General features: G+C 42.2%; 1 long non-coding RNA gene across 1 annotated transcript in view; it reads left to right on the top strand.

Moving 5' to 3' along the window:
- LOC109305946 overlaps window positions 1-1060 on the top strand; it is an 18092-nt gene extending 17032 nt beyond the window's left edge. The window contains exon 3 of the long non-coding RNA XR_002099778.1: window positions 1050-1060. This is a non-coding gene — a long non-coding RNA (uncharacterized LOC109305946). The remainder of the gene's footprint in view (window positions 1-1049) is intronic.
- Window positions 1061-8441: the final 7381 nt, after the last annotated feature.

The following is an 8441-nucleotide window of genomic DNA, read 5'->3' on the forward strand; positions in this document are numbered from 1 at the left end:
GGATCCTATGACCCCAGCTGACTTCCTGCCCTTTGGGCAGGGGGCTGGACTCGATGATCTCCCGAGGTCCCTTCCAGCACTGATGTCTATGAAATCTATTAAATCTATGTTAAATCGGTTTATCGAACTTCTGTCCCAGATCTCCTCCAGAATCAAATTAACTCAGTCTCCAACCCAAAATGCTTTGCACCTCCCCTGCAAACTCCCCTTTGCAGGATGGGTAGGCTAGCCTTGGCTCAAGCTGACTGCCCCAGCAGAACAGAGGTGTGCTCTAGTGTTCCCCAGCTTGTGACCTGGGCCACTGAAGGCATTTCCAGAATCAAAGGCAAATGTATTTTCACTTGCTTATTGATTTAATCTATGCAGTTTAGACTAACCTGCGAAGACTGAATTGATTCGGCCTTGGGCTTTTTGACTGTCTGAACTTAGCCCAAGCATAGGTAAAATCCTGGCTTCATGAAAGGTAATGCGAGTTTTGCCAGTGAGGTCAGGAGAGATATAACATTAAATCAAAACTACAATGAAGTTTGCTACTTTTCAGTATCAATATCAATACTAAAATATCCTACATGTATAGGGTTGTACATTTTCCAAAATACTGAAGTCATGTTAATAGATAGTGGCCCAAATCATCCCTTCTGTCAGTATGGAAAGAGGGTTGAAAATTCAGGCTTAGTGCTCCTAAAGCCACAGAAACCCCTCAATAAGTAGGAGAGATAGGGAAGAGCTAGTGGCAGTGAAATCACTAATATCACTACCTATTTTAATTCTACCCCCATAACCATAGTTTTTGAGCATGTCTTAAGCAAGAATGGATATAATATTATCCACACTTTACAGATATATGTGTGTGGGAGAGGGGACAGGGTGAGATACAGGTTAAGGGTTGGATGGACTTCTACTGGGAAGGTGGTATTTAAAATATCCTGCCATAAATGACTTACCCAAGATGACAGTGAACTCCAGAGGCATAACAAGGCAGCTGGGTGCCCAGGACACCAGTGATTCACAGCTGCTATTGTGTTATTGGTGAAGCCATAAGGCTGCAGTGGCAACTGCTATTTCTCTACCTCTCCATACCCCCTACCCTCCATATACACACAACGTAATATTTGGATCTGCAGACCTAGATATCCCACCTTCATTATGCTACTGATGACGTTACGTGGTTGGGCTAGGAACTGCATTTACAATTCCTGAGATCCTGTTGAGTGCTTTGCCAACAAGATCGTCCATATTATAATTACACAGATGCAGGAATAAACCAAAATCCAGAATGTATTTAATTCACAAAAGCCATTTCAAACATAAAATATGACCCAAACACTTCAAAATGTTGGTAGACAAAGTGTCTCATTCTGTTCAACAGTTTCCATATTGCTCACAAATGATCTGTCCATAAGTCAAATATGCTAACAATAAGTGAGCCCAGTGGGTCTGGTATAAAAATCAATTTCACTGACTAATTTCAGTTAATCAGTGGCAGTTCTTCTGATACCAAACTAATGGAGTTGCCCTGAATAGAAATGTGTATTATATTAATGTGCATTTTCTGCATGCTTGATCTCTTAAATTCCTCACTCATGTCATCCATTCTTATAACTTCCAAGGTTGGTTACACAGAAGAGTTTACAGAAAATGGGCTTATTGTTTCTAGCTACAGGCAAATCTGTGCCAAATTACATATCTAGCTGATGAGTAATTTTAAAAAATCGTTTTGAAAACTTTAAATTGTTGCAACATTTTTTTTTTGTAAATATGATCCTTTTGTTTCTTTTAGCACTTTATTTTTAGGCAGTGAATGCTTTTGAAAAGCATGAGAAAGAAATTAAATATAAGTAATTTATTAAAATGTTCATTTAAGGAACTGGTAGTTTCTCTATCATGTTGTAACAATTGTAATGTTTCTGGTATTTAATCAAGGCAGTGCATACTTGTCTTGTATACCTTCATTTTCTTATGTGTAATGCATTGTTTTTCCCTTCTGGCTGGCTGATCCTTGTAATTTATAATCATAATAATTTTCACTTCAAAATACATTTTTGTATTTTGTTGTTTTTTTGCCTCCAGGCCCCAGCTGAAATTCTGGTCATAGACCATGCCAGTCACTGTACTTGCAAATTTCAAAGCTAGGGACAGAAATTACTTATAAACCAGTATAAGTTATCAGAAACCAGTTTAAATCTGTAATAAAACAGAAGTTCAGTGCACATAAATAGCTTTCAAAATAGCTGCAACTGGTTTAAGATAAACCTGGAAGGATGTAGTATCAGACTTAACTGAATTAGGTTAAATCAGTTTATTGAACTTCTATGCCAGATCCCCTCCAGATTCAAGTTGACTCATAGTACCCCAGCATCCCAGGATACTCTGCACCCCCCTACGAGTCTCCCCTTGTAGGTTGGACAGGCTAGCCTTGCAGGGTGGACAGGCTAGCCTCTTTGCCCCAGCCGAGCAGGGAGGTGTGCTGTAGTGCCCCCCAGTTTCTGACCTGGGCTACTACAGGCATGTGGATGCATTTCCAGAATCAGAAGTAAATGTTTGTTCACTTGCTTATCAGTTCAATCTCCACAGTTTAGACTAACCTGCAAAGATTGAATCAATTCAGCTTTGGCTTTTTGACTGTCTGTACTTAGCCCAAGAGACAGCCCCAGTCTCAAATAGCTGATGATCTAAATAAACAAGACAGGCAAAGGATGGGGAAGAAAGAAGTATTATAAAAGATGAGTGAAAAATGAAAAGCTTTGTTTTTATCCTCAGGGAACTGTAGTGCTTCATGCTTTATTTTTGACCCAATTTGAGACGAAAATTCAAAGCATTAAAACTCTGTGCAGAATGAATTTTGGAATATTAGAGGATATGGCTACATAACATAATGTTGGGCTGTGCAGAGATACCAGAGCTAGCTCTGAATTAGCCCTGTTAAGAAGCAAATGGGAAGAACACTGAACTGGTTTAGCATTATTGTTTTCAGTACACAGCCAGATTATTCAGAGCTAGCTGGGATATCTCTGCACAACATTGTATTGTGTAGTGCAAATGTACCCCATGTGTTTCATTCTTAATTTTTAATCAAAACAGAATGTATTGTATTAGGTTGGCTTGTATAATCAACCCCTGTATCAACTCAGAAAACATCTCTGACAATGCAACCTAGACAAATATAAAACTGAACATTTTGTTCTGATTTTTCTTCAGAGAAAAAAAATCTCCTAAACCTATATTATCCCACAAAAAGTCAGGTTTTAGAATCAGATTTTAGGATTTTTGTCCAAAATATTGATCAATTATAGTTATCATTTTTAACACAGGAAAAGTTGAAGCACAAAGAGGTAAAGGCCATATCTATACTGATAGGTAGGGTCAGCCTTAAAGTCATCGTCAAGTCAATACATGACACCCACTTCATACACAAAAAACCCCAAGAAAGCAGTCCTGCCCAACCCTAGAAGCAATACTGAACTTCCTGGGCAGGAAGCTTTCCCCTCCTCTTCTTTATAGCTCACTCCTTCCCATAGCTTGTTTGGAACTTACTTGCATGCTGGAGGTCTACAACACAGGAAGTTCACCAGCAGTAATCCCAGAATACCTTACTTCTTTTGCATTTGTTTTTGCAATGTTCTCATTATGATAACTAGGTTTCCTTTGGTAACAACAGCTCAACTGATGTTGCTCTCTGCCTATATCAAACCTCTTTTCTCTGAGGAATTTAATGATCATTGAATTAACTGCAAAAAAAATTGAGGTTCAAAAGGGTGGATGGTCTTGTGAACTATGATTTGGGACATCTTGGTTAAATTCCTGGGTTTACTGACTTCCTGAAAAACTCAGTTTTTTTCTTCACTTCCTTATGCATTAGCAATGATGCTTCATTTCTTTCATACTTTGTCTTGCTTTACTAGACTATATGCAGGGCTTCTTACAATGAAAATGTGGTCTTTATTAGAGTGACAGATGCTACTGTAATACACATTGTTGCTATAACATAATACTACATAGTATATCTAATGTTGTGAACCTGTTCCACCTGACATCTGTGACCTCTTACCTATTATGTGCAGTATAAGTCTCAGAGCTATGCCGTGAAAGGACTTTAGCAGGAGCAGGGGGAGGTACAAGCTTCCACAGGCAAGCTACTTCCCTTCCTCTTTGCCCAGTTCCACTGGCTTCTGTTCCCCTCTATTCACTTGTAGTATTTTGTTATCACATTACAGAGCATGATTTCAGCAGAAGGTCCTAATACAATTAGTGCAGTAATTTAGTTATATTGGTCACTGTTAAAAAGACAGCAGTACTTACTTTCTTTCTGAGCCTGAGGGGAAAACCTTTTTCAGATATCACTGCATGATTGGTGGTTGCATCTGCCAGCATTTTCATGGCAACCACTGCAGGTGTGATTTACAACATAACACCATTCAGGTGCCAAGATTATAAAATATATGACAGCATGGGGTAAATTCTTGTAGCCAAACAACATTTCAGAACAGGAAAATTGCAGGAATGGCTAGAAAGAGCCCTGCCATTCTAGTGGGGGGCAGGGTTGAGGAAGAAAGGCAGTTATATCCCCATGTGAATAATCTTTTCTGTTTCTAGTACTCTTCCCAGAATATATGCTGTAATATGGTGACAGTGTGACACAGTGGTGATTGTTTCAAAGTTCTGTAGTGATATGACCATATAACTCACTTATATTACGGCTGTCAATTAATCTCAGTTAACATATGTGATTAATATGTTAATCAGATCTTGCAGTATTTCTTTGACCACCTTAATCACTCATGTGGTTTCGGAGCCTGCATCTGGGCTCCACTCTGCTGCCAGCAGGGCAGCACTTGCAGTGTAGAAGACCTCAAGGCACCCCGGTGCAGGCTCTGAGCAGCTGCAGCAGGGGTGGTGCTTGCACTGGCACAGGCACAGATGAACAGCTGCAGCCTGCACATGGTCAGGAACACAGCATGGCTGCATGTAGAACAGTGCCCAGCAGGTAAGTCTGTAGAGAGGTGGGGGAGAGAGAAGGGGTTAGGGGGCAGATTGAGGCCCCCATGGTGAAGTCAGAAATGGGGTGGGGGCAGTGAGGGAAGTCCCCACAGTGAGGGAGGGAGAGGGGCATGGGCTAGGGTGAATGGGGCCCTGGGGCTGGGGTGGGTCATGGGACAGCCATGGGTGACTTGTCCTAGGCGTAGGAGGGTGTGCCCCCTTGCTGCAGTGTGAACTCCCAGAGAAATAATGGGGGGTATGTGCCCCCCCCAGATTTGTGTGTGGGATGGAGGCGGGCTGCCCACTGCAGGCTGGGGCTCTACACCCTGCTTCCTTTGCCCTGGGATCCATGTGTTGGCTGTGCTATGCATCCCCTGCCCACCCAGAAGTGGGAGGCACAATATAATATCAAGCAGCTCCTGCGGCAAATGCAGCAGGGCACAGAGCCCCAGACCACAGCAGGCATCCTGCCTCTGCCCTGTACACAAATCCAGCGGGCAAAAGCCACCCATGATTCCTCTAAAGGTTTCGCACAGTGGCAGAAAGCCACCCCCCCACCCCCCTGAATGAGCCGCCTATGGCTCTATCCCATGGCTCCATCGCGCCCTGGCCTTGGGGCCCCATTCACCCCAGCCCCTGCTCCTCTCCCTCCCTCACTGTGGGACCTCAATCTGCCCTACACCCCACGAACTCACCTGCTGGGCACTCTATGTGTGTGTGTGTGTGTGTGTGTGTGTGTGTGTGTGTGTGCGCGTGTGTGTGTGTGTGTGCACACACATCTGTCCCTCACTCCCAAGCCACAGCCCCTTCAGCCCTGCTGCTGCCCCTCACTCCTGACCCATAATACCCATCAGCCTGCCAGGGTGTGTGAGGACCCCCTCTTCCCCGGGCTCCAAAACCCACAGATACCAACAGCCCCCCATAACTTCACAAATTCCCTCCCCACGCACACCCCACACCTACCCCCCAATCATACAAAGTACCTGCATAATTTTGCATAATTTTGAAGTTTTCATGCACATAATTTTGAGTTTTTAGCTGTGCAATTAAAATTGTGATTAATTGCAACTAATTGTTTTAATCGCACAACTAATCATAATCAAAACTTTTAATCATTTGATAGCCATACTTTACATACATTTTAGTTAGAAAATATACATTTTTAAGGTTTGAATGTATTTATATAAATAAATTCATGGTCCACCAGTTTTGCAGCTAAACCCAAAGCTTACTTTTCTTTGGCATCTGTTCCTAGAACTGCAAGGTTAGCTGAAATATTAAATTGTAAGCTCATTAGGGCAGATGTTGAGTTGTAGTTATGTGTATAGCACCGAACAAAATGGGGCTTTGGTCTGTCACAAGGTGCTTCTGCAACACAAATAATAAATAAGAATTTTGGTCATGCAGTCTACAAAAAGAACTGTGCTGCTTCATCCTAGGTGAGTGGTCACTATCTGCAATGGGCAAAAAAATATAGTTTCTTATGATCATATTTGAATTTTGCACTGAATTGAGCATTCACCAAGATCCTGTAAATCTGCAGTTGGTAGATTTCATTACTCAGTCTCTGTGAAAAAAAATGATGAAATACATCTGAACAGAGCCAGTTTTTATTAGTTACGGCTATAATCTACTGGCTCTAAAAATTTGGCATTTTCAAATTTAGCCTAAAAAAATCAATGTTGTACTTCTCTCAATTTAAAATGCCTCCCTGATAACCATGGTAACCATTATAGCTTAAAGAAAATAGCTTAGAGAAAATGTAAGCTTGTTTTAAATTAACTAATGGAAACTGAAAAGGAAAAATGTTATTAAAAAAAGCCTAAAACAAGTAACTATTACTGCTTATGATCATCTAGTACCTAACAGAATCTTTATTCTTCACTGTTTTATATTTATAACTCCTTTTTTCTTATCCCAAATGACATTCAGCTACTGAGGTAAAATGCCAAGAACTGATTTTGCAATGTGTTTTCTCTAAATTAGTGTAGATGTTGGGTAACATTATCGAAAGCATCTTAATAACTTAAAAGCTTCAGAAATAATGTAAGTATGAGATCCCAGATCTTTAAATGTATAGGTGCCAAAAACCAGGTCTAGAGTGCTATCAAATTATGTTCAGGCACCACCCTAAAAACATGTGACAGCTCTCTGGACTAGAAGCAGTGTAACGGCTGAGATTTAGGGGAGTTTGCTCCCACTCAGTAACACACCATTGAAATGACAAAACTTTTGGTCCAGGAGATGACACATGTGGAAGGCATGGTGTGTTTGGGGGCACCATTGCTTTACAGGGTAAGTTTGTCATTTAGACACGACCTTATTCCCATGCAATTCGATGGAGGTTAGCATCTCATCTGCCTTGCCATATTTATAAATTGCACAAGGCTTGACATTGGGCAAAGGCATAAGTAGGAATGTTGGTGTCCTAGGCAGAGATGCCAGAGAGTTGGCAGGGGAGAGAATACTGAGCACCAGAGAACTAGGAAATAGAGAGACTCAAAAACCCTGGCTGTTACTGCTCCAGTGCAGACACCCCAAAGGCTATTGTTCAGGTTCCCCCTTTCCACCTCTAGTTATGCTGCTACCATTAGGTGCCTGAATACCTTCATAAATCTGGGTCACAAGTGTCCAAGAACAAAATCCAGTTTGATCCCATAAGCACCTCCAATTTAGGTGTTATAGCACCTTACAATTAGACATTTGGCCCAGCTTGGCAATTCAAAGAAACATGGCTGGGTATGTGGACTTCATCTTTAGTCAATGCAGAGGAGTAGGCACCTCCAAAGTCTAGTTCAGCATTCCTGCACATTGAACAGGGAGCTGCCAATAGGAAACTTTAAGTACAACAGGGTGTCTGAACCCCCACACCTCTCCGGAGTTTAGCAACCCAAATCATGGGCACAAGCTTCTGTCCAGTTGGGATTCAGAGTGCTGTGCCTTCTTTTGAAGGTAGACACATAAAGAAGCAAAACTCACTGGTCATGCCCATCTTTGATGTAATAGCATCACTCATCACACACACCATGGTTGTCATGCATGACTTCAACTACCCAGACATCTCATGAGAGGATCACTTCAGCAAAATCCGAGCGGTCACAAAGCTTCTTATCATACATGGATGACCTCTACCTGACTCAAGAAGTGTATGGGCCAATGAGAGGTAAAACGCTGCTTGACCTGGTACTGGTTACTGGGGATGACCTAATCGGCGACCTAGTGATCGATGGGAAGCTGGGTGACAGCGACCACAAGCTGATCACCTTCATCACCTGCCATGAAGCTGGCAAGTCAGTCACCAACACAGAAGTCCTTGACTTCAGGAAATCCAACTTTGACAAGCTCAGGAGGCTTGTCAGTGAGGCCCTAAAGGACCGTGACCCCAGGGGGAGGCGAGTTCAGGAAGAGTGGTTGCTCCTCTATTCCATCTCAGAGGAAACGCAGCAAAAGGGCACAGCAGCCTC

The sequence above is a fragment of the Crocodylus porosus genome, unplaced genomic scaffold (assembly GCF_001723895.1).
Source record: "Crocodylus porosus isolate Cpor-Errol unplaced genomic scaffold, CroPor_comp1, whole genome shotgun sequence".
In the NCBI taxonomy this organism is placed as follows: Eukaryota; Metazoa; Chordata; order Crocodylia; family Crocodylidae; genus Crocodylus; species Crocodylus porosus.